This window comes from Pleurodeles waltl, chromosome 8, assembly GCF_031143425.1.
Source record: "Pleurodeles waltl isolate 20211129_DDA chromosome 8, aPleWal1.hap1.20221129, whole genome shotgun sequence".
NCBI lineage: Eukaryota > Metazoa > Chordata > Amphibia > Caudata > Salamandridae > Pleurodeles > Pleurodeles waltl.
The window spans coordinates 1,414,641,877-1,414,669,174 of NC_090447.1; the positions used below are offsets into that span (position 1 = coordinate 1,414,641,877).

At 44.2% G+C, this 27,298-nt stretch overlaps 2 protein-coding genes across 8 annotated transcripts in view; one reads left to right on the plus strand and one right to left on the minus strand.

Moving 5' to 3' along the window:
- Positions 1–5,275, minus strand: part of SETD4 (SET domain containing 4) — a 111,897-nt gene extending 106,622 nt beyond the window's left edge. For 4 of the 6 annotated variants that reach the window (XM_069202513.1, XM_069202515.1, XM_069202510.1 and 1 more), the window contains exon 1: positions 5,149–5,275. The gene's annotated coding sequence lies outside the window, so the exon portion shown is untranslated. Of the gene's footprint in view, positions 1–5,107 lie in introns of all 6 variants that reach the window. The other 2 variants (XM_069202514.1, XM_069202512.1) reach the window with 2 other exon arrangements.
- LOC138248697 (carbonyl reductase [NADPH] 1-like) overlaps positions 5,267–27,298 on the plus strand; it is a 50,743-nt gene continuing 28,711 nt past the window's right edge. The window contains exon 1 of one of the 2 annotated variants that reach the window (XM_069202518.1): positions 5,267–5,396. The gene's annotated coding sequence lies outside the window, so the exon portion shown is untranslated. Of the gene's footprint in view, positions 5,429–27,298 lie in introns of both variants that reach the window. The other variant, XM_069202517.1, reaches the window with a different exon arrangement.

Genomic DNA, 27,298 nt, shown 5'->3' on the forward strand with positions numbered 1-27,298 from the left:
TCTGCTTTGGAGGTATTTAGTTTGAGATGGCTCCAGGTTATCCACTGATCAACGGCTCTGAGGCAAGTGAAGATTTCTGAGTTTTCAATGATTTTGGGGCATTCTAATTTAAGTAGTATTTGTGTGTCATTTGCATAGTTGTAGCATGTGAGATGAAAATCATTGATCAGTTCTGGTAATGATATCATGTAGATGTTAAAAAGCAAAGGTGAGATGATTGATCCTTGTGGGACCCCTGCTTTTGTGAGGTAGGGTTTGGACGAGAAGGTGGGCAAGTAGATGATATTAGATCTTTTTTGAAGATAGGAAGTAATCCAGTTGAGAGCAGTCCCTTGTATGCCGGCTTTGTGGAGTCTTTGAATTAGGGTGTCATGGTCAACCGTATCAAAAGGCAGCCGAGAGGTCCAAGAGAAGTAGTGCAGCAACTCCATTGCGGTCGACTGTGTTTTTAAGATCATCCCAGATTGCTATAAGTGCCGATTCAGTGCCTCTTAAAGGGCTGAATCCAGTTTGGAAGTCTGAAAGTATAGAATTGTCTTCAATGAATTCTGGCATCTGGCTGAATGCTGTTCTTTCTATCAGTTTGCCCAGGAAGGGTCCATTTGTGATTGGTCTGTAGTTGTTGGGGTCCTGTGGGTAAGGATTTGTTTTCTTTAATAACGGTCATATGTACGCCTTTTTCAAGTCTACAGGAAAAGTTCCTGTAGTTAAAGAGTTGTTGATGATTCTTCTTACAGGTGTGGCAGCAGAAGTAGATAAAAGAATGTTCTTGAAGATTTGTGGTGGACAAGGGTCAGAAGGGCAACTGGAAGGCCTGCTTGCTTTGACCAAATCCATAAATTCACCTTGGGATATTTGTTGGAAGGACTGTCGAGGCTGGGTTGGTTTATTCTTAGAGGGTATTTTAGGAAAGGGGTTGGTGCTGATGGTTTTCTTTTGTTTTAAATAGGACTCCAATGTGTCTGCCTTGGTTGTGTAGTGAGTTGCCAATTTGTTTGTGAAATCTTGAATAGTGGGATGACATCCTTCCATGCATGTAGGTTTTTTTAAATTCATTGAGAATTTGAAAAAATTCCTTGGTTGTAGATTTAGCATTTTGAATTCTGTCTGAATAGTACCTTTTTTTAGCTTTTTTGATTGATGATTTGTATATTCTGTTACGTTTGTGTAGCTGCAGTTTGTCTTGACTGTTCATACTCGTTCTTATGTACCATTTTCAAGAGTAAATGAATCACATTTCTTTTTGAGATACAGTTTGCAATTACATATATCAACAAAAAAACGAGTGCAACTCATGTTATAGTCTCGTCTGAAAAAATCTATCACCTATGCAGATTCCTTGGCTGTAAAAAAGATCTAAAGAATAGCAGCAGCTACCAGCCATCACAATGAGTTTTCACTGAAAATGCTGGTCTCTTTTGGTGAACAAAAGATTTTTGGCTGCAGTCATTGGCTGAAGGACTACTGCATGACACTCGGGTGCACAGCCTGTAGTGAGCACTGATGCTGCTTAAAGCAACATTTGTGGTGCAGTTTAGAGGAAAGTTAAGTATAGAAGCACTGCTCTATTAATGTGCTGTACTAAATGCTTGCATGTAGGGCAGCATAGATAGAGTGAAACACTCACCATAAAGAGTTAATGCTGTCAATCCCCTTTGAGGGCTAATGATAAAGAGAAGAGAGAGTGCCTGTAGCTAACAATCAATCCAGGAACACCATGCCCCTGGGATGTAACACACCAGTTGCTGAACCACAAGCGATGCAGGAACTGTAATATACATGGGGCTAGAGGGCTCAGCTTTAGGAGAGCCTGTTCCAGTGTACAGCACTGCCCCTTATCCCACAACCCAAATCATACACCTCAGTGAATGGCTATTATGCTTGTGCTACTGAGCATTTTGTCACTGATAGAAGGTGACATGGAAAATGTTATTTACCCTGTAAGTATCTGTTCATGACAAGTAGTGCTATGTACTCATATGCTGTGCATGCTCCTGCCATCTAGTGTTGGCCACGTCTAGAGCACACCAAATGGTAGAGTTAGAAAATGTCTGCCCTTCTGCAAATAATTACTGTGCCTGTCATCTACACTGATCCGGGAGGTGTTGGATCAAGTCTCCCACCTCATCCCACTGGGTACAATCATATCTGCAGAGTAATCCAACGAGTAGGCGGCAGAGGTGGCTTCTTGCAACAGGTTATGGAGCACTGTCACATTTCACCAGCTGCCACTGGTTGGCGGTACGCCAGTGAGTGGCTACCCTTTTACCTGCTGCATCAATCTTTTTACTTTTCATATCTGGCAGCGGGGCATCCTCTGTGCATAAGGCGATTTGTGTGAAGTATGCCCCACTAACAAGTTTGGTTCGGGCTGGCATTATGTAGAGTAGGTCCAAAGATGAGTCCATGTATTTCATATCCATCCTGGGAATGACCATGCTAAACCATGATAGCCTTTACCGGTTCCTTAAGGGTGTGTGAGGTGGTGTTTAATGTTAACAACTTTGAGCATGGGGAGGTACTCAACTGAATGCTGGGTGTTGGAAAGTGTCTCAATGAGGAAGTCTTCCTCCTCAAGGGGTGTGAAGGTGGTTGCCTTGTGGATGCACTGCCAGATCTATGTTGCAAATTACCTGTGACTTCTACATTCTGTCAAGGCAGACCTACATAGATGGAAGAATTGTATCTATCAAGTCTGGGTAGAGTTGCAGTGATAAAGCAACACATTCTGCCTAACCTGCTTTACCTCTTACAAGTGTTAGCAGTCAAGCTCCTCGAAAGCGACATGAAAACACTCCAAAAAGAAACACAACTCTTTATCCAGGGCGGAAGGTGGACCAGGGTATCGAGGAAGGTTCTGCATGCTTCCAAGTCTTAAATAAGGGGAGGGTACGGGAGGGTGGGTCCCCCAGACATTAGAAAATACTATCAGACAGCCCATCAGTGAGTCCTCTTCGAATGGTCTATACATGAAACAGAATGTCACTGGACTCACATGGGTGCAGAGGTACTAGCTTGTGCTCTGTGGGCCGTACCATGGCTTCCCCAATACGCCAGACCCCAAGTCTGCTATTGATCTGACATCCTTAAGCCGACTATGGAGGTCTGGAATTCCTTGACAAGAAGGCATTGCTTAGCCTTCCACTCCCCTTTTACCCTCTTACAGGATAATGAAGACTTTTTCTGGAACTTATACCAGGGGATTTTGCTCACTGGTGTGATGGCGGCTATAGAATGCTACAAGACTTATACTTGGAAACCCTTAGAAAAGATTTCATCCAGTGCAAACAAGAATTTTATCTACAGGAACTCGACCGCATGAGATTTTTCCAGCTATGCCACTGGGCCCTGCACCCCAAAAATCACTCAGCAGCCACCAGAAGTCTCACTCCCTGGTAGAAACTATTCACAATTTATACTGGTCCCAAGGGACTCGTTTCAAATATTTATGCTACTTTTTTGATGTGGGCATAAAGACGAACTTGCCATACATGGAAAGACAATCAAGACTACTATGAAAACCTATCTCCATGTCACAGTGGCAGGAACTCTGGAACAATATTCCCTCGCTACGTAGAAGTGTTCAAAACTGGGAGACCATGTACAGACTCGTGACACTCTGGCACGTCACATCTGGTAAACTGAAACGGATTTAGGAATCGGCAGATGGTCTTTGTTGAAGAGATTTTTGCTGGGACAGGTTTGTGATTTATGTTTGGTGGTCCTGTTGGAGATTGCCAACCTTTTAGAACAGCGGTTCTTAACCTTTTGACTTCTGTGGACCCCAACTGAACTATTACTAGAATCAGAGAACCCCCACTGTGTCATTTTCTGAAGCTGGGGCTCCCCAGCCTAAGCAATTTCTATGATGGCTATGATTTGAACTTCGAAATATAGAAAATGTTTTCACATTTGCAATGTTCCTTCTTCACTTGTGTGCACTCTATTATTTTTAATTCATTAATTTTAATATTATTTAATTTTGTAAAACAGTCACCGACCCTCTGGGTAGGTTTTGTGGCCCACCAGGGGTCCTCAGACCACAGGTTAAGAACCACTGTTCTAGAAGGAACTCCTGGGGCACATTAGGAAGGTGGTGGGATATCCGCTGAAGCCTGATCCAACCATTATCCTACTAGGTCCCAGGCCAGTTGAGATTGCTGTTTTAACGACTGTCGATTGGAGACTGATTACTGGCAGCAAAGCACCTTTTGGCAATGTAATGTAAGTCCTCGATGGTGCTAGCACTGCAAGAATAGTTTTTGAGAGCTTTGGACGTTAATGCAACGGAGAAACTGCCTGGGAGCTACACGGGCCCCCAATAAATTTGATAGCCACTGACAAGCCCTGTTGGACTACATTATGGACAAGTGGATGGAGTCTGGCTGTCCAGTATCTCTGAGATCCCTCCGCCTAAACAATGCCTGAGATAATAAATGTGAATACTGCCGTTCCTTACCAATTGAAACATAAGATATTGTTGTGTACCATTCTAGACAGAGGGAAAAATTAGATGGCAGACATCTTCCTTTCATTTGACCGAATATCGATTGCAGGTTGGGGTGGGAGAGGCAGGTTTTTCTTTTTTTTTCTAAAATTTGGCATGTTGTATGTTACGGAAAAAAAACAATAAAATTTAGTTGGAAAACATAATTCTCAGTGATTCCAAGACCAGAGATTTTTTTCCTTAAATTGGGTAACTCTCCCTACCGGATTTCAGAGGGACAAATGTCGCACAGTGAATAACGCTTAAAACTTTAGCTACCTGTAACCCGAGACAGGCAAAAGGAAAAAAAAATGTACAACTTAATGAATAAACAATGAAAAGTCTACCTAACCTCACGTATTACAGTGCAGCCCTGCCAAGCTTCCCAGCTCCATGCGTCATGTGCTACTCCAGCACAGAGTTTCTCTTCGAATTCTTGGAATTTTAAGTTAGTGTTTTCCATTATAAAACATGCCTACAATTCCCAGAATTCAAGGTAAAAAAAAACTGGACTAGAGCAGCATATCATGTATGGGCCTGGGAAACTCGGTAGAGCAACACCGAAGGAGTTGTTGTACACCTGGAACAGAAAAACAAATTTCAGCAAAGTTTAAGCCTTACGTGTTTACGTGAAAGGAACATCCGACGGCAGGGAGACTTACTTCGGTGACCGGCGTGCAGTGGCATTGCCTCTGCCTACTCCGTGAGAAGCTCGGCAGCATCAGACAGCATCCCAGCCACAGCAGTCTTCCGGAGCACACGGAATCCGTGCAGACTGATGTAAGATGTTCGGTTTCTGAACACACTGCACACACAGCAGTATTTTTTCTATTTCCATGGCATGGTTAACCTGCCTTCATTTTTTTTTTACAATCTTTATTAAGAACAACTAGACGAACAGACACTGGAGGTGAGCCGCCCGGAGAGTGCTATCCGGAGAAGGTGACGATCCACGAACCCCCTTGTTTGTTTTAAAAATCTGTACAAAATTATGCACCGACGTTCGATTGTGGCGAAACACCTGGGAATGCATATTATTATTTGAAATAGACGAATCCGGGGTACAATTGTCTGCCCTGCGTGCAAATGCAATTGTCAACTTTATATTCCTGTTGTCCCAATCTTAAAAACGTTTTCGGATACTGGTGTAAAGTGTTTCTTTAAAAATCATATGTAATATTGCGAGTAAAACAGCCGGCAGATATTTTGTTTGAAATTGTAACAATAGGTCTACGGTGCACCTGGTGCATTTGGATATTTCGTCTTCGTAGTTTCTTATTGAACTAGGATCACGTTTATTTTGCCCTTTTTTGCAGCAGAAACCACAGTATTTTCAAATATAGAAGCCAGGTTCACGTTGACCGTGACTGGGAGTTTATTGTGTCCTTCAGAGCCCTGTGGTAGGGTGACAATGTTTTGAGCAGTGTTGCCAGATTTTACAAGCCTTCTATAGCCCAAAGCTGTTGAACAACCAGCCCAAAGTAAGCCCAAATGAACCGGTCCCAGCCCAAAAAGTAGCCCAAACTTTTAACACTGAACTAATGCAATCATAGGCTGAAGCAAACATTTTAAAGCATAAATCTAATTTCTATTGTAAGCAAATATGTGAATATGTTTCAGGCAGACAATTGACTCTTTGGATTTGTCATGTTTTGAAATGGGGAATGAGCCAAAGGATGGCAACTCCCTCGTATTCAAGGTTAAGTAAGAGGTATGCTCTAGCTTTCAAACTGGTTTTACAATAAAGCAACAATTCACCGATAACAGCAAAAAGTTATACATCTTAGTGGACTACCCCTCATACTTACTCAACTTTTCATGCCGAACTCAAGTTTGTGGAAAGCATACCCAATGCTGTTTTCCCTTTGCATTTTACAGTTCAAGTCCTGTTAATCCCAATATGTCAGCCCCAACATGCAAAGATAACATTTGCTACATTAGCTCAGTCATTAACCTATGATAATCAACACCCCCCAAATGGATTCAAAGCACAACATTTGTTCTTTTCACTGCCTTTCAGATGCACACGGTAGATAAAGGTGAAATGCAAGTAGCCATCTAGCATTCCCAGTGTGTATCTGCAGTCTGCTCTACTACTGTTCTACTTTCTGGACTTTTCATTAAATGGGCAGCAGACCAACATTTCACTCATTTCCTGCCTCCTTCGGATGTACTCAGGCACTACCCCTACATTTGTTTTAGCGGGCTACCTCTACCCTGGTGCATGATCTGGGTGTTCTAAAATTCTTCCCAACCAAAGCTTATTGAGTAACTCTTGTCTGACCATAGTCATTCAAGTTCCCGAATCCAATAACAGTTTTACTGCTCTGTCACCTATCTCGATTTCCGCACATGGGTCCTCAGAGGTTGAAGGAACACCTGTACTCACCGCACCTTTGCTACCCACTAAAACCATATCCTGGAGTTCTCCCTGTATTTTGTGTAAGTGGCCATCACAACCTTTTTCCTCAAGGATTGCTACTACACCGTTAACCCTACATGTATGTTTCTTCTGGCTTTGACATACTTTGGTGAAATGACCCATTTTATTGCAATTTCTGCAAATGACATTTCTTGCCGGACATTGTTTCCCACTTCTGAAATGTGTTACATTTCCGCACCTAAAACACATATTTGTTTGCTTAAAGAAATTATTTTCTGATTTTGCAACATCTTTGGAATAAACAGAGTCCTTATCATTGTTTTTTCTCTTCCTGCTGTACAATGTTTACCACTTCCGTTTTTTTCTCTTCCATTTCTTTCATAGAGATCTGTAAGGTTTCTCTACTTTTAGCTAGAGGCAATGTTTTGTCTAGAGTTGGATTAGCTAAAGACAGTACCTTTCTGCTGTATTGCCTTGTTTGTACAGTGGCATATAAACTGGTCACGAACCAACTGATCTGTAAAATTTGCAAAATGGGAATCTGCCACCAGTCTTCTGAGTGCGGACACAGACATATCCACATTTTCCCCAACCTGTTGTTTCCTCATAAGGAATTTGTGTTGCAAAACTTGATGCTCAAATACCAAGTTTGCGTATCACAGTATGTTGGGTGAGGAGTTATTTTGAGCAGAAAATGTATGTGTGTGCATCACTGAGAAATCAGGAGTTGACACACAATACATAAGTGGGTTAATCACTGTAAAGTTGATATTGACTATAAAGTTGTAATAGTGTGTGTATCACAGTAATTTTGGACGAGGAGATAGTTGGAACAGAGCATGTAAGTGTGCCCATCACTGGAAAATCAGAAGTTGGCACGCCATATAATAGTGTACCTTTTAAAGTAAATATCACTGATATATATATATATATATATATATATATATATATATATATATATATATAGTGCTAGTAAAGGCCTTGCAGTTGTTTGTCATTGAAAAGTAAATATGCATATATGCACTACTACTGCTGTGCATGTCACTGCTCCCAATGTATCCAGACTGCTTATAATTTGAACACAGTAACCAAATGTACACTTGCTGCTGACCATAGAAGATAATGATGGCTGTGATGCTACTTCAAAATGTCACTCTATTTTAAAAAGATATTAGTTTCACAGCGTTATGTCTGACAGAGCCAAACTCAAAATGGCAGCACTGATCACTGTGTAAAGCTCCAAAAAGATAATGGCTGCCAACAACCACATTGAGGATCCCCATCTAAAATGGTGTGTTAAATTGTGAAAACGTTCCCAATTAAAAATGGCAGCCACATTGGGGCCCCGACGTTTCTACTGGTCACAGGACCTTACACTGAAACACCAATGGTTATGCTGCTGAAATGCCCTGTTAACAAAGTTAAAATGGTGGCTTAAACACCTAGGTTGTGACATAAGGAGCTTCCCCTCTGTGCACACATTTGAGTCGCCCCGGTAACTGCTCCCAAAACCAATTTTGCCCACCAGACATGGCAGCAAATATCTCCAACATAGTTAACCCAACATTGCAGCACTAACAGTCAAGGGCTGTAAAAATAGTTTAACTTACAGTTTGTAACTTTCTGGATCACAGTTGCTTTTTGTGGCTCTGAATCATATGTGGGTCCGGTTGCAGCTTCAGCTCGCCACCAACAAAAGTGTGGTAATTGCCTCACCAATGAAGAACAAGTGACACCATCTGAGGTAATTTTTCACGCTTGCTGGCCCAGGAGTCAGTGTCGCACCATGGGGCTGTCAATTGGTAGCGCTTTCGTGCGCTACTAGATTGACGGCCCTCTGCCCCACTGAGAGCTCGTGAGCTCTCAGTGGGGCAGAGGGCTGTCATCCTAGTAGCGCGCAAAAGCGCTACCAATTGACAGCCCCCTGAGACACTGCACGGGCGCGGCGCACACGCTGCTTCCTGCTCCCGCCGGCTGCAGTCCCTCCTGCGCACGCGGCGGCGCCGCCCCGCCGCGATTTTAGCGCACACAGGGCTAAAAATAGCCCAACAATCGGGGTCCCCGCAATTGGTTTTTTTTCCCGAACAAATGGGAAAAATATCGCCCATTTGTGCGGGAAACCGCCCAATCTGGCAACACTGGTTTTGAGGAGCAAAAACCAGGACAAGTCAGACATAAAAGAAGGACTAACGATTCACACTCACTTTTATGTTATGTTATATCTGGCCTGTCTCGTTCTTTGCGTAGCTTTCTGTGAATGTGTGTCAATACGTGTGTGTTACATACCCTCACACATTTGCAAGACTACATATATAAAATTAGCTATGGCCTGACATCCCACCCTGCACCCCCAACCCGCCCCCACCAAACCTCTCTCTGCTCCCCACTCGGTCTCTCTGCTGGGAGCAGACAGGGGACTGTGTTGCCTGACAGTAACAGTTACATTACTTTAATTATTTCTTAATTCGTAGGCGTCTTTAATTTATGCTTCCCTAGATAATCTGACCTTTGTCACAAAAACCGGGACATTTATTTAATAAACTGACCTTTGTCCCAAAAACCAGGACATTTATTTAAAATTAAGAGAAGTGTCGGGTCACAGGTACCCTGCTCTAAAAACCGGGAATGTACGGGGAAATCCGGGACGCCTGGTTACCCAATGTAAAGGGCATGTTTTCAACTCAAACACTAGGGCACAGAATGCATACAGGCCAATAGACCTGATTTAGGCGGGTGACTCTCGATTGTTGAAACAAAAAAATGGCTTTATTGTGGCTGTCTCCTGCCTGAAATTGCCTCTCCTTCAACAGAAGCCACTGGGAGAAATACAGTCTCCCGATTATATTTTCAAAATCTCCCACATTCACTTTCTAAAATGTTGACATGTATGAGAATGGTAATCGGTTTAGTTTTCACTTGAATAAATAAATTTTAAGATTGAGATACACTTTGTCTCATAGGGCTACCTCTGTTATTGTTAGTGATTGAAATGGACAATTAGAAGTGCAGGTACTCTGTAGCAGAGTACCTGCTTGTTTCTGAGAAGTGCCGGTACTCTCCAATTAAAAGTATTACGTTTTCCTCGAGAAGTGCAGGTACTCTCCCTCTCAAAATAAAAAAGTGCCGGTACTCAGTACCGGACAGTACCGACCCATTTAAAGCACTGGTTATGCTGCATACATGTGTTGCGATGCCAAATGAATACACACACAGGATGATGGTACAGGTGTTAGACCACATGCGCTCTACGACTCCTTTATTATATAGTCTCTGGCCAGGTGTGGCCAGAGGATGTACAGCGGTGCACATACAGGGCAGCAAACCACTACGGGAGGGTCTGGGTGGCTCACTACATTCCTTTCCAACTCAGCTTTAAGCTTTACCTTTGAACTTGGTCCACAGAGTCTTTGAGCTGCTGGTTCGGCTGTGGAATCGGCCTGAGGTTGTACTGCTGTTGTCGTGAGCATCTGCGTCCTCCTCTGTGCTCAGGTCATTGCGAGTGTCTATGCCACTACTCTCTTCCATGCTTGTCTGTCGCCTTGAGTGGAGCTACTGCGTCTCTCTTCCGTGAGTGGTTCATCCATTGTGATGTTTTCCTCTCCCTCTTCAGGCTCTTGCTGACTCGGTATTTCAACCTTCCAAAACCATGAGGTGTTTTTGGTGACAATTTCATCACCCTTGTGGGCTGTTATCATGGTACCATCCAGCCGAGCACTGTCCACACCCCTGTTTCAAAAGGTGTTCTGAACTTCCACACTGACCGTCTGTCTTTGTTATTTTCCTTGTCACCATGCACAATACGGAGGGTTGTTGTTCGCCTTTTCAGGGTTGCATGCACATTAAACTGTGTGCGCTGGGTCTCTGCAATCTCTTGATCGTAAGTCAGTGGAATCCACTTTGGGTGGACAGGAATTCTAACTCTCCTGGACCCACTGGGCGTCAGAGACCAAGGAGGGCGCTGTGTGATGCATTGCTGTGTTCCTCTGTATTCTTTGGAGGCTTTGTTCGGGGTTGACTCCTTCAACCGTGGCAACTCTGAGAGATTTGTTTAGGGTGCGCATGAAGCACTCAGCTTCTCTATTTGCCTGTGGCCACTCTGGAGGATGCAGCAATGCTTGATCCCCAGGTGTTCAAGTAACTGTTTGAACTCCAACCCTTGGAAGGGTGGTCCGTTATCTGTTTTGATCTCTTCTGGCAGGCTGAACAGTGCAAAGACTTTCTGTAGCACTGGTGCTACATTGGCGAATGCCGTTGAGTTGACCACATCAGATATTTCAAGTAGCTGTCTACCGGAACCATGGTGTCTCTTCCATCTGGGAAACTCCCAAAGTCCATACTCACCTTTGACCATGGGATAGTGCAGGGTTCTTCAGTAATGACAGATGCTGGAGCTTCCTGGGAGCTGGTGACTTGGCATGGGGGTGTCGGCATACTAGGTCGTCAACTGTGGCTTCAAGGTTTGGGAACCACACTTTCTCCTGTAGGAGTGATTTCATTTTTGCCATTCTTTGATGCCTGCTGTGGGCTAGGGTTGTTACCTGGTGTTGTAGACTCTCTGGGATCACTAGCCTGCACACTAGCAGTATGATACCGTCATTGGTGGCACTGACTTAATCACATATCCTCCACATTTGGGTGAGTCTCTTCTTGTCTGGGCCATACCACTCTTTGGCATCACGTAGGAAGTTCTGCCACAAGCCTCACTGTAGGGCATCTTTCACCTTTGTCAACAGTGCATCATTCATAGTGACGTCTTCGATTTCACGCAGACTCAATGCCTTCAGGCAGGCTCCTTTGGTCACCATGCGGATGTATTCTTCAGTCGTCGCCGCACCATCATTGCCATCCTCTGCAACTTGGGGTGGATTGCATGAGAGGAAGTCCACCGGGTTTTGAGATCCTTGTCGATAGACCACTTCGATGTAGTAATGTAACTGGATAACCCAGTGTTCCATTGAGGTGGTGGATGGGATGCTTTCCTTGAAACAGTGGTACAAGTGGCTGGTGATCTGTGACCACTCTGAAGGGCCTACTGCAGAGGTATAGGTGGAAATGTCCACATGCCCATTTGATGGCAAGGGCTTCTCTTTTGATTTGGGCATACCGTGCTTCGGTTGGTGTGAGCGATCTGCTGGTGAACGCCAGCGATACTCACCTCCCTGGTTAAACTTCTAGGGTGAGCATGGCCCCTAGGCCCGTTGGACTTGCATCAACAAGTAGCTCAGTCCTCGTCTTCAGGTCAAAGAATGCCATTGTTTTGTTCAGAAGAGTTGCCTTTATCTTCTGGAATGCTTCTTCTTCATGTTGGCCCCACGTAAGTAAGCATCAACCTTGGTAAGGGCTCTCATGGCCTCAGCATTCATTGTGAGGTTAGAGATGAACCTTCCGCAATATGTGTTCATGCCCGAAAGCTGCAAACCTCTGATACAGTGGTTGGGGCTGGGGCTGGGGCTTGTTTTATTGCTTGCGATTTGATTGAAAATATATCCGAAGAATTCTATGGATGTTTGAAAGAACAAACATGTTTTTTCTGTGCAGAGTAATGCCATTCTCCCATAGGCGTTTTAACATGGCACACAGGTGTTTGTGGTGCTCTTAAGCCATTGCGGAGTAGATCAGAATATCATCACTTACATTCATGACTGCCTGGAGCTCTGACAGTGTCTCCCGTATGGCACCCTGAAACACTTCTGCCGCTGGGGAAATCCCGAAGTTTAGTCTTTTGTATCGGCACAGCCCAAGGCATGTGGAAAATGTTGTTATGTATCTTCTTTCTTCTGAGAGAAGCAGTTGGTGGTATCGGGCGTTGAGGTCTATTTTTGGAGAACCACCGTGCTCCATTTAAATCAACAATAATGTTGTCATTTGTTGGTGTGATATGCCTCTCCCGTTTTATAGCTTTATAAGGGAGGCGCATGTCGATGCCCAAGAGCACTTTACCAAGTTGTTTCGGCTTTTCGGCTATAACCATGGGGGACACCCAGAGCATTGGTTTGGATACTTTCTCGATCACACCTTGGCTCTCAAGTTTGTCAGTTCTTGTTGTACTAGTGGCCTCAGGTGAAATGGCACATGTCGATGGCAGAGGGCTACAGGTTTGACTGGTTTTTGGATGTGTAACTTAAACGGTGTGGCCTTCAGACATCCTAGGCCTCTGAAAAGTTTGTGGAATTAGTTTAGTAGCTCATCGACTTGATTTGTCTTCATGTTTCATGCAACTCATACAAGCCCTAGGTCTTCTGCGGTGTGGCTCTCTAGCAAGGTGTCGGCCTCCTTGTCGACCACGAGAAAGGTTGTCTGAATCTCTTGATCGTTTGACCTCATGCTTACTGTCATGCTTCCTTTGAGAGGTAGTGGGGACTGACTCCCATATGTGAATATTTTGGGTGTGTGATAGAGATAATGGAGGCTTCGTGTAGAAGCATCAGTACTGCTGGATGACCATCACATCACCGACACCCCTGTATTGATGAGGGCTTTGACTTCTGATCTGGTGATTTCCACTATGCACGTGGGGTTCAGCCTTCTATGTCTTTTCAGCTCATTTGTGAATGAGATCAGGAAGATTTCCTATTCGTCTCCCCATGGTGAGTCATTTATCTGTTGTCTGTGTCGTTGTGAATATCTGGTGGCTCCCTGGGGCTTGGGTTCACTCAAGGACAGCTGTTGCACTGCTTTAGTTGGGGTTTGCCTCCCTCTGGCGCTTCTTACTCTTTGCCCGCCTCAACACACTGTCACAAAATTATTGATCTTGCCACAGTTTGAGCAGCTGCGTCCTTGAGTACTTGCAATAGGACCCTCTCAGTGGGGGAGTAGGCAGCCTGGGCTTGCTTGTCTTCACTCTTGTGTACACAGCGTCAGCCCGTTCTACTTTCACATTGGGGGCTTTTCTGGTGTCAGGGTTATGGCAATGTCCATCTTGGTGGCTCTCGCAGCCAGCGGATCGTGGGATCTGGCCATGATGAGAATGTCGTCCAGGCTGATGTTCAGATGTCTTAGGAAAAGGCCCCTAGGGGTCTTGTTTCGGCATCCTTGGATGATTTGTGCCCTTATTTCTTTTGGCTGATGGTGAATGTGCTGGCTAGTTCGTGCAGGCGTGCATAAAATAGTGTTGATGGACTCCCCCTCTCGTTGAAGAGCGTGGTGGAGTTTGAAACACTCGAAGTCCGGGTTTAATTGTGGGTCAAAGAGCACATTGAGGGCTCTTACTGCTGCGTCATAGTAATTTACTGCACTGGTGTTGGAGAGGTGCTTAAATAGCTTATACATTTTTTTCTCCTACGTAATGGAGTAGTAGGGAGCACATAACAGCCCCTTCATTTTCTGGGGTACCACAAAATAGTCCTCTAGCCTCTCTCCCTATATTTTCCATCACAGTGAGGAGGTCGCTGGCTCACTGAAGTGTTGTATGTCACCTACCAGCGCATGTTGGTGGGGGATCTGTCTTTGCTATTGCCCTTGTTGGGGCACTGCGTTGGCATTATCACCCATGGTGGGGTGGTGTGCTGGGTAGGGCTCCCCTCTCCCTTGGGCAGAGACAGGTTTCAGTCCTACTAATTCAGTTCCTTAAATGTGGCCGACCGTTGGTTTGTGGCACATGCAACCGTTTCAAGGGTGTAGGCTCACAGCATTATGTGGGGAGTTGTGTTTCTCTCCATTTCCTGGCCTTTGTTCTTTATTTCTTTTTTGTTGTTGTTCAGTATTTGTCTTGTTGTTTTGGATTTGCAAGGCTCACTGTCTGAATATGGCATTAATCGAATGGGGCAGGTCGATGTACCCATTGCAGAAACATTGCACGCTTGCACTTGGCAATCGCAATGATGCTCAGAGTCAGCCAGCAAGCGGGCCGCATTGCACTACCACAGGTATGAGGCCGCGTCCACGGGGACTGGAGGGTGGTGCTGGCCGCTGCGGTGAGTGATAGCAGTGGGACGAGCTACTTGGCGACTTTGTCGTTCCGATCATCAAGGCTGGGGCACAGCGCAAGCAGCTCAATGTGGTGGCGGTGTGTGGGCAGTGGCGCTTGGACGCAGCGTGGTCCAGCAAAACATTGCAGGAAGGATTTCACTCTGAGCAGAAGGACTGCACGTGTTGAGTCCTTGTCACCAGTGTTTCAGGGTGGGCCTGGTCCCACATGCCTACCTCTGCTACCCTGCATACATGTGGTGCAATGCCAAATGAATGCACAGACAGAAAACAGGTAAAGGCATAAGACCACGTGCGGTCTGTGATCCTTTTGTTATATAGCCTCTGGCCATGCCTGGCCAGAGGATGTACAATGGTGCACCATCCATGGCAGCGAGCCACCACAGGTGGGTTTGGGTGGCTAACTACAAACTTCACATTTTATTTGGAAATATAACCTTCACGGTGCAGGACTCTCACATTTCCTAGTGCCATGCGCGACTAGCGTATCCAATTCTGGGTTTTGCTTTAAATTCCTTCCTTACCCTCCTGATTTTATAATTGAATATAGAGGACTACATGTCCCACATTGCAAAGCATAAGCCTGGCCTAGATGCACTGCTCATGCATGGATGTGGAAAAATTAAAAGCTGTATGTGGCTGTTCCTGGTTTAACAGTGAGAGATACTCCTTTTTAGCCATTTCATATTTTTTTAACAACGTCTGGCATTATTTCTACAGCTCCTAGCTCTCATCTCCTCCGCCAAAGTGCATGAAAGGAGTTTTCCTCTCTCTCACACAAGCTCTTTCCCTTTCACTAAACACAGTATTCCTATATTCCTGGGCAACAGACATAAATCAAACATTTAGTGCATGGTAGCTACAGTTGCCAAGATTTGAGATTACGTCTGTGTGTCATTTCCACAGGTTCAGTGTGTTTATGTGTAACACCCTAAATACCTTATGTGTGACACTGAGTGATGATTTCTTTCAAGAGGACATCAGTAGTACCCCTCTAGTGATATCAGTTTCACAAATTAACGAATGTAGTGTTATTTAATAGAATAAAAACTGCTTTAAAATATTGGTACACTCCTAGAGTACTTATACAAGGGCCAGTTCCATAGTTCCTTGATCATGTATGCTATAAAAGATATATGCTTTGGCTACATAAAGAAAAAACTGTTAAACTTCTTCAAAGACACCACCAGAGACAAGTGGGAACACCTGTGCCACTTATGAAGGGGCTGACATCAGGGACTGGCTGCACAGGGAAACTCTGACACAACAGAGCAGGAACCCTGATATCACTGCAAAGTATGTTTGTGCTAGAAGTATGAGGAGTAGATAAATGGCATGTGTGAGAGCCATGGGCAGGTTGGATTGCTGGTCTTTTAGGCCGCAGTCATGCTCCAGCACTAGGGCAAAGGCACATGTCACCCGCCTGATTTGGAAAAGGCTTCACTCTCTCTGTTAGTCTTTCTTACTTGAAGTGCACATCCCAGTGTAATTATAGGTAAGGGGGCTGACCCATTCATCAGCCATGATCTTCCAGAGGAATCACATAAGAGGGGTATCCAAGGCAACCACACCACTCCTTGGTCCAGGTTTTTCCTTCGAGCACCAAGATGACACTTTGCACTATAGTGATAGCATTTATTTTTACACCACCACCCTGAGAACACCTCCATAAATGCAGGAGGAGATGAAAGGAGCTCTAATTGAGTGACCGTGTATTTTGGTGCGACAAACATTGAAATGTGTTCATTTAACCAGTGATGTGTGGCACTTGGCAGAGTTCGGTAGCAGGCAAAAACCTAGCATGCTGAGATGCAATAGCAACTTCAGCCCTGAAGTTAAAAGGAGAGCTTACCCCTGGCAAATCCAGAAAATGAGCAAGAGTTTGAGACTGCTGTGCTACATGGCTAAAAGACATTGGCAAAGCCAATAGCTCTTGCATAGGTGAGAGATGTTGGCTTTGCCTACGCTTCTTGAAACAGGGACATGTGAGTATGCACATTGTTAGAAATTGGGTCTTTAGTTGACAGAGGTGTGCACCCTGGCCTAGTAGGGATCACAATGCTAGTCAGGGTAAGTCAACTGCACACCATAAATTAACATGTGCTCACCTTCTGGTAGCATGGCGCAGAGCAGGCAGGCTTAATTTAGGAGGTAATGTGTAAATTATCTGTAGAACACTTAAAAACAGTAATTCAGTGAAACACCACACAAAAGATACCACACCTGGTTAGGAAAATAGAGTTTACATTAATGCACAAAACAAGACCAAAACAACAAAAATCCAATAAGTAGAAGTCAAGATATGAACTTTTCAAGAATATCTGCAAATATAGTGCTTAGAATCATAAAGTGCCCACCAGAGCTATATGGCCGTGCTTGGCCAGGTCAAATCTGAAAGCTTAGGCCGACTGCGATGGAGCATGGCTTCGCACACAGGGACCAAATTTGCTCCTCTGCAGCAGTACCTTTGGATAGAAGATGCATCAGTGTCGAAGTCCTGATATGAGGAGCAGAGGACACAATGTGTCAGCGTTGACCAGTTTATATGCAGGTGATGCGTCGGTGCCAATCCGCGCAGTTGGTGATGCATCGTTGGTGAACCCTTTGCGACGGATGCGATGCGTCGCAGTTGAGCCGTACAGATGGCGATGAGAAGTCCTAGAGCAGTGATGAGCCAGTGTCGAAGGAGATGCGTCGGTTCTGACTTGCGCAACAGCAGCAATGTGTGGATTTTGGCAGTTGCAGCACTTTATACCCATTTCCAAGGGCCCAGGACTGGATTGGCACCACTTGGCAGGGCAAGACACGCAGCAAGCAAAGTCCATGTGCTGTGGGTGATGATGGGTCAAAGTCTTTTATGTCCTTGAGACTTCAGAAGAACAGGAAGCAAATCAGCAAGCCCTTGGGGTCACTCTGGATTCAAGAGAGATGGGACCAGTCCTTCCTCAGCAGGGCAGAATGCAGCAGGCCAGCCCAGCAGAAAAGCAGTTCTTCCAGAGCAACAGTCCTGAGTGGCAGCCCATGTAGCAGCACAGCAGTCCTTCCTGGCAGCTTTCTTCACAGGTCCAAAAGTATACTGGTTTTTTTAGGGTGAGATGCCCAGTTCTTATACCCAGTTGTGTCTTTGAAATGGGGGTGACTTAAAAAAGGGGTCTTTGAAGTGCAAAGAGGTCCTTCCTTCCTGTCATGGCTCCAGACTTACTACAGAGGGTTAGGTAGTCCTTAGTGTGGGAGCAGGACTGTTAGACCTGCCAGCTATTGGCATGGTTTCCCCTATTGTTTTGGCTCCTGACCTCTTGTTTTGATCCTATGCTGAATTTCATTTTTGCTGGCTCTTAGAACTCTGGGCACTTTACCACTGCTGAACAGTGCTAAAGTGCAAGTGCTCTCTGTCTAAAATGGTATTGGTAATTGGTTTATCCATGATTGGCATATTTGATTCAGTAGTAAGTCCCTTATGTAGTGCACCATGTGTGCCCCGGGCCTGTAAATCAAATGCTGCTAGTGGGCCTGCAGCACTGATTGTGCCACCCACAGGAGTAGCCCTGTGAACATCTCAGACCTGCCATTGCAGTGTCTGTGTGTGCAGTTTTAACTGCCAGTTTGACCTGGCAAGTGCACCAACTTGCCAGCCCAAACCTTTCCTTTTACTACATGTAAGTCAACCTTTAGGTAGGCCCAAGGCAGTCCCATTGTCAAGGTGCAGTGTATTTAAAAGGTAGGAAATGTACTGTGTGTTTTACATGTCATGGTAGTGAAATACTGCTAAATTCGGTTTTCACTACTGCAAAGCCTGTCTCTCCCATAGGGTAACATGGGGATTGCCTTGAAATATCTTTTAAGTGTAATTTCCCATTGAGAGCAGATAAAGATATGGAGTTTGGGGTTTCTGAACTCACAATTTAAAAATATATCTTTTGATGAAGCTGTTTTTTAAATTGTAAGTTTAAAAATGCCACTTTTAGAAAGTGGGCATTTTCTCGCTTAACCATTCTGTGCCTCTGCCTGGCTGCGGAATACACACCTCGGTCAGGATAACAGTTGGGCTGATTTGGAATTCACTCTAAACAGATACACAAAGAGAGTGGAGGTGTGCCCTGCATATCCTGATGGGTCTTCCTGGGCTACAGTGGTGGGAGGAGCTGACACTTGCACCTGGATAGGGCGATGTCCAGGACATCGAAATCAGGGTCTTGTGCACTACAAATACTTTTTAAAAAAGTTTGCATACTTCAAGGGCAGAAATGAGTATAAGTATTGAGCTGCTGAGACCACAACTTCAGAACACTTCTGGACTGAGGACATTAGCGCTGGATGCTGTAGGAGGAACTGCCACTCTGCCAGTTGTTTTGTTGTGCTGACCTGCTGCTTGCTGCTTCTGTCCTGGGAGTGAAAAGACTGGTCTTTGCATTCTACATCCTGCTTTCCAAGGTCTTGAACTGAGCTTGCCTCCTGTTCACAAATCCCAGGGACATCAAAGACTTCATCCTCCAGTGCCTGTACTTGTCTGCTGAGAGTCCTGACTTGACAAGTGGTGCCAAATCCAGTCACTGGGCCCTTGGAAGTGGAAACTGGTATCCTAAGGAAGAAAATCCCCTCATCGGATCGCCACAGCTCATTGCGGCCGACAATAGACAAATCCCCTGGCTTGCGGCAGAAGAATCGATGCAGTGCCTGCCATGCGGCTGAAGAATCAACACAGTGCCTGTCTTGTGGTGGAAGAAAAGACACAGCACCTGTGGGACCGTCACAGCGCCTGTTGCACTGCAGCTTTATCATCACAGTGTGTCAGGATTTTTCCCACGCATCGTCCCTGGGTGTCATTTTTGCATTGACCCTGCACCACAGCAATGAACCAAGGCGTGACCGGAAACTGACGCATCCCCTCTCCTTCGGGGAGAGAACAGACGTATCACCTCTCCTGCCAGTAAGGAATTGACACACCACCTCTCCTGCGAAGAGAGAATCAATGCATCACCTCCCCTGTCAGTAAGGAACTAACGCATCACCTGTCTGAGCAATAAGGAACAGACGTATTGCTTTGTTTTCTGGCACCTCACCTCCTCTGCGACCCACAACATCTTTGTTTTTGATGCATCCCAGGTACTGGGATGCGTCAAAAACAACCATTGATTCCTCTGGATTAAGACTGTGCAACTTTTTAAAAGTGATAGCTTTGCTTTTGTATGTTGGATTTTTGTCGTTTTGATCTTGTTTTATTCAGATACATATTGGCTATTTTTCTAGACTGGTGTGGAGCACTTTTGTGATGTTTTCACTGTGTTACTGTTTGTGATTGTACAGATACTTTACACATTGCCTCTGAGATAAGCCTGACTGCTCTTGCCAAGCTACCAAGGGGGTGAGCAGGGGCTATCTTAGCTCTGTGGCTCCCTTACCCTTACTAGCGCAAAGGACCCTACTTAGACAGGGTGAACGCCACTGCCAACTAGAGACTCCAGTTCTAACAAGGACACTGCCTACTCCGATGTGTCAGCTCATCTGTCCTATCCTGCCCAGGATGATCCATCAACATGCAGATGGCCATTCACTCACATCTACCCTTCCTTTGTGTGAGGCTGTCTAGAGGGATTGCAGGAAACCAGCTGTCACCCCAGCTGAGATTTGTAATGGAGACAGGCTGCAGGCACAGAGAACTAACAGCAGGAAAATGACAACTTTCTAAAAGTGCCATTTTCAAAATTGCAATAGTAACTTCAAATTACCTTTGAAGATGATTTATCATTATGATCCCCTAGATGCTAAACCTGACAGGTCTCCTCCTTCTCAATGAGGAATTACACTTTATTAAATGCAATAAGGAATCCCCAGTGTTATCCTGTAAGGGTTTAGGACTCACAGTAGTGAAAAATGAATTTGAGTTTTTTTCACTACCAGGACATGTAAAGCTTAAAAGTATGTGCCCCGCCTTTTTAATTACATTGCACCCTGCCCTATGGGCTTCATAGGGCCTACCTTAGGGGCATCTTATGTGTAAAGAAAGGGGTGTCTAAGGCATGGCAGTGAGTTCTAAATACCAAGTCAACATTGCAGTCAGACTGCACACACAGGCACTGCAGTGGCAAGCCTGAGACATGTTTAAAAGGCTATTTAAGTGGGTGACACAATCAGTGCTGCAGGCCCACTAGTAGCGTTTAATTTACAGACCCTGAGTTTATGGTAATTAAATATGCCAATTGTGGATACACCAATGTTACCATTATTTGAGGGGAGTGAGCACATGCACTTTAGCACTGGTTGGCAGTGGTATAGTCCCCAGAGTCCCAAGCCCAACAAAAACAGATAAGCAAAAGTGAGGCAAAGCAGGCAGAGAAGGCCTAAACGTTTGGGGGAAGACCACCCTAAGGCTGACATTAAAACGTGAAAGGCACTACTAGGCACAGTGGGTGGTGGAAGTTGAAGGTGACCTCAGAGACATTCATTCTGCTGGACATGGTATCTGTTCTGTGGAGTTGCCCTTCTGGTGGATGCTGTGGACAGCACCTTCCGACCCACGTACTGAATGGGTCACAAACATGCACTGAATACACTAAAGATTGCTGCAGTGTGTTTGTCAGTTGCGTTGTTATTATATTTATAAGTTGGTGGGTGGTACATAACATATGTTTATAATATACGTGTAGTTTATGGATGGTGCATAAACTGTAACTATACTTCATAGTATTGGATATATAAGCTATATTCCCTAGATGCAGAATAGAACAGACTGACTAGATGTCAAATTTTAACCAGTAGACCATGCCCCACCGTATATTCCTTTTGTGATTTTAGCCTTAACCTGCCTCTTGTTTCCCCATCAGGAAAAATAATTCACTCACCACATGATCAAGCAGGGATTCACATCTTAAAAATGGGTTCAATTTATTTATAATTCCTTTCATGTGTTTAGGCATACGAATAATAGTTGATATGCCTAGATTCACACAGTCATGTCGGGTTCCAAAGCTGGGATTAGAACGCAGGTAATTTCATTTCACAGGTAGCATCTTCGCCTTTGGCTTCAGACCACAATTATTGTGCTTTAGGATTTTACCCCTAAACCTCCATTCTGTTTCTGAATTAGAAAAAATGTGTCATTTGTATCCCTTTTTATGACACATTCCACCATCTTTGTTTCACATGAGCATTACACTGTGTAAGAAATAATATTATTATTTGGGGCGGGTAACTACGCAGCACAAGGAACAGTCACAGCCATTGTAGGGGCGAACCCTCCAAGTACCTAAATTAACCTGAGTTCAACCCCCCTTGTAGCTTTGGCACAGACTAGACAGCCCTATTTTAGGGTAATGTGTAAAGTATTTAAGCAGTACCAAAACAGTAATGAAGTAAAAAAACAAAGCAAAAAACAAATCCAATCTGAATTAGAAAAATAGAGAAAAATTTAATAAACAAAATGACAAAAATCCAATAGGAGGAACAGAAGTTCAGAATTTTTAGACCTGTATGTATAAATAGTGGCAAAAGCACTAAAAGTCAATGATAGTCACTGGTCGCAGGTGACTGGGACCTAGGTGCATTTTGCGGCTGACCGCAACGGAGTGTGGGTTGGATACGCCAACCAGGTTTGTCCAGGTCAAATAATTTACACTCTGATCTAGTCTTTTCAGACCCAGTCTACCATGGGAGTACATTTGCAAAGCACCCCCAGACCTCAAAGGAGGCACTTAGAGGCTCACGGACTGGCTGTCAGGCAGAGGCCAACAGAAGGGTCCAGTCCTGGTCCAGTTGCTGCTGGTCAACTGGGTACTTTCAGGAAAAGGCTTCTTGCAGCTTGACCTCATGTGTGTCTCCCTGTAGCCACACAGGAAGTCTGTCAACTGACCCTTAGAATCCACTTCTTTGTCCTGCCTACAAGACCAAGCGGATTCAGTCCTTCAGGACTCCTATCATTGCCACATACAGCAGGGCCAGTCATCTTTGTGACTTCCTTCAAGTCTAGACAGTGTTATGAAGTGGGATGCCTGGAGGTGTCACATTTATACACAACACTAACTAGTAGGTGGAAATGACTTCTGGGCATGCCCTAACCAAAGGGACAAAGCTCCTTGGGCCAAGCATAACCACCCTGGGCACTTTTAAGATGGCAAAAGACTTCAGCCACATTATACTTGGGGTCTGGTAGCCGAGAGTGTGTATGGATGGTATACAATGCTCATTCCTGCCACGTGCCACATCTGGTCCAGATTTTTTCTTTGAACTCTTGGACTTGTGTAATAGTTTATTCTGAAACAGACAGTAGGTCCTGTCATCTCCTGATCACCTCCAGGTCCAGAAAGTAGTCTGAAGTGGGAGTCTGGAGGTGCCACATTTACACCTGGCACTAGCTAGTGGATGGAAAGGACTCCTGGGCATGCCTTAGCTAATGAGGTTAAGTTCGTGGGCCAACCCTACCCAATTTGGGCACTTTCAAGATGGCAAAAGTCTCTGGCCACACTATACTTTGGGTCTAAGAGCTGAGAATGTGTGTGGGTAGTGTACTATGCTAATCTTTGCCCCCTGCCTCACCTATTCAGAGTTTTTCTTTAAAATCTTAGACTAATATAATAGTTTAATTCATTATAAAACAGGACTACAATTCCCAAAATTCAAAGTAAAAAACCTGGACTGAAGCCGCACATCACACATGGAGCTGGGAAACTTGGGCAAACAACACCTAAGGAGTTCTCGTACACCTGGAGCAGAAAAAAAATTGCATCAAAATGAAGACAAGTTTTAAGCACCTGGTCAGATTCCTTACTTGTTTATATGAAAGTAAAATCTGATAATAAGGAGACTTTTGTGGCAGCCACTGTACCCTCAACAAACCCAGAGACAGACGTCTGGTAAGACAAGAGCAAAATCCTTCAGCAGCCAGACAGCGGGTCCACAAGAATAGTCTTGGCATCTTGTTCTCTCCCCTTTGAAGTGTGTCCCATGGGTTATATGTAACACATAGTCAGGAGACTGGTAGGACACAAGCAGAGACTTTAAGCAACCAGGCACTAGAGCCACAAGATTTGATTTGGTGTTCCTGTTCTCTCCCCTTTCAAGTGTGTCCCAAGTGTTATATGTGAGCCCAGCAGACCTGTCAAGCAGGATTTGAAGCTCAAGCAGGACTTGACACTGTAGTGTCAAAAGGATGCCCACAGTCCCATCCCTTAATATTTCACATCTTCCTCATCATCCTGACTACCCTCTTCAACCACAGAACTCAATCGGGAAAGACAGTCTCAAAGTTGAAGTCCTGCAGTCCAACTATCCACTTACAAATCCTCATTGATATCATGGCCTGGCCTTTCCTGATCAACACTGCTACCAATGGTTTGTGGTTAGTAAAAACAGTAAACTCTTTTCCCCACACAAAATTCTTTAACTTCCTGTCCGACCAAGACATACCTAAAGCCTCTCTTTCAATGGTTGAATATATTTCATTTCTGCTTCTGCAAGGACCTGGAAATTGGCGCAATCGGCCTCAGCTCACCCCCTTCAGAAATCTTTTCCATAAGAGCATCCGTCATGATGAAACACTCTTTGGATGGATCAAAACAACTCATATTGTCAGTGTTATCTAATTCCCTTTTGACATTTAGAAAATTCCCTTTCACACTCCTCATTCCCAATGAATTATTTTCCTTTCTTAAACAACAACCTTATATTTATCATCTTAGGAGCCAAACTGGAATGCATTTTGCATGAAACTCTAACATGTCTAAGGAAGACAATAACATCTTTTTTTCTGAACATTTTAAGTTCAACACATTTGTGACCAACTCAACCTTAGGGTATACTCCATCTGTATTGGCCCCATGACCCAAATACTTTTGGTCTTCCCAAATGCACACTTACTCAACGTCAGCGTTAAACAACTCTCTTTCAATATGCTCAGCACTTGCCTCACTCTCTCGTCACAAACTTCCAAAGATTCTCCTTAGAGCAAAATGTCATCTTGGAAGCACTTGACTTCCTGAATACAGATGATACATTACACGCTGAAACACAGCTGCTGTGGACACCAACCTGAAAGGCATACGCACATAACAGTAGGTTTCAAAACAGAGTGATAAAGGTAGTAAGGTCCTTAGAGTCTTGATGTAATCTTATCTGATGATAAGCCACTGTTAGGTCTAGAGTGGTAAAATATTTGGCTCCATGCAACAAAGAAACCATCTCCATGATATTAGGCATCGGAAAATGATCAGTGATGACACTTTTATTGAGGGCTCTGAGGTCAACACATAGCCTGATAGCTCCTGAATGTTTGCAAGCTACTACAATGGGTGCAACCCACTCTAAACGTTCAACTGCCTCTATAATTCCCTCTTCACACAATCTCTTTACCTCTATCTCAACAGATTCCCTCATTGAGATAGGTGCAGAACGTATTTTAGCAGTCACAGGCATACTTTCTTCCTAAAGTTTGATTTGATGTACAGAACATTTCAGGCACCCCAGTTTGTCAGTGAACGCTTCTGGGAATTCATCCACAAACTTGTCAATACACTTGTCCATTCCATCACTCTTAATATCGAGCTCTTGCACTGCACATAATCGTAGTTCTTTTAGATACTCTTCCCTGAGCATTACAGGTGTTGGAGAGTTGGGATTCAATATAACATCTAAATCCCTTGGGTGTGGCCATCTCAGGACATTGTCCCCTTTCACTGGAACCTACACCAAATCATGTTTGTTTTGTATTTGATGTCCATCTCAAAGTACCCCTTACGCTCAATAGTCTGACCCACATAAGGGAATCACATCTGGGTTTTTCAGCTCAAACTTGGAACTAAACTCTTTATCAAACAACTCCTCAGAAATGAGTATAAGCCATGCTCCAGAGTCAAATAAGGTTTCAACATTTGAACCTGCATTCAATATCAGATTTTTAGGATGTTTCGTTTTCCCATCCTTTGCATATACAGATAATATACAGTCATCAATTTGTTTCATAGACTCCTGAGACAGGGAGGACTTGGAAGAACAACAACATTTTACAAAGTGCCCCTTCTTATTGCAAGTTTTGCACCCCACATTCCATGCAGGACATTTCATAAATGAAGCAACATCCCCTGGATTACCACAACACTAACATACATACACCCCTAAATGTGATTTGTTGAGGCTGCAAAGTTTTGTTTTTATTCTCTTTTACCTTAATTGCTTCTTCTTTCACTTCAACCTTACTCACAACACTTCTCTTCCCCTTATGCAACTGCTCAACCCATGTCAAAGTGTGTACAATATGTTTTGCAGTCACAATGACCTCATGTAGTGACAGGTCATCCTTAACCCACAATTCTTTTTTAATTTTATCACTACGGCATCTCAACATGAATTGGCCTCTGTGTTCTTCCAACCCCACACCAAACTTGCAAGTGGACGCCAGTTTCCTTAAACAAGTAATACTCTTCCACACTTTCATCAGATTTTTGTTCTCTGATGCCAAAGTTATACAGTTCGAATATGGTACAGATCTTGTGCAAATAATGCACATCTAATTTCTTCACACACCCTTCACATTCATTCAATTCATCATCTTCACTACCTTAATCCAGAAGGTTTCCAATAGTTTTGTAGCACATGGCTACCCAACGGGCGACCCAGCACTGGCAAGACCAAACTCTAAGGACTAAGAAATAATCTTTGGAACAAGACCACATTCTGGGCTCTAAAAGATAGTCTCTAAAACTAGTGGGTTTTCAGTAGTTTCCTAAAGTAGCTTTCTGGTCGCTCTTGTCTGTTATATTGAGGAAGACCATTACAAAGTTGTGGGGCTACATATCTTAAGGAGCTCCCTCCTCTCCTTACTTTCATGATTCTAGAGACCCAAAGAAGGCTTTGACCTTCTGACCACAGTGGCCTTTTAGGGACATAGGGAGTAATTGCACATTGAATTGGCTTGGGTCCTTTCCTGTGTACCGTACCGCTTAGTGAACCATTGTAGTGAAAATAGGTAGATTTGACTACTGACGTTGTGTTTCACCACTGTGCATATTAGTTGTTCAATGTTCACTAGTTGCAGATTACATTTTGTATTCAGTTTAGCTGCGTATTGGCTTTATCGTGGCGTTAGACATTGCAGTTGGGACATTGCAGATGAGCTGTGTTTTTCCACATGGTAAACTAAGCTTTTGTTTTACGTATTTTCTCTTACTGAACACAATAGCATGATAAGAAAGCACATATTTTTTTGTTTTCTCCAGTGCAGGGAACAGTTTGGCCTTGGAAGGGGAGCCTGGAAAGGTTGGCCAATTTTCATCATTTTTCTTCCAACTCTGACCTACAGTAGCCAGCATGTTTGAATATTTCTATCTGAGAGGGGAGGGCCTTTCAGAATGCTTTTTCCATGATTGTTTAAACTATAAAAGAGGTGGCTCTGCTCAGTAGCGAGGGAATTTCCGAGACCTCGGTCAGGATTGGATGTCAAATGCCTGACATTGTCCCGTGAGGGTGGATATCTCTTTCTCGCAGTTGAACAGGGGTCATCTTCTTGCTGGCATGAG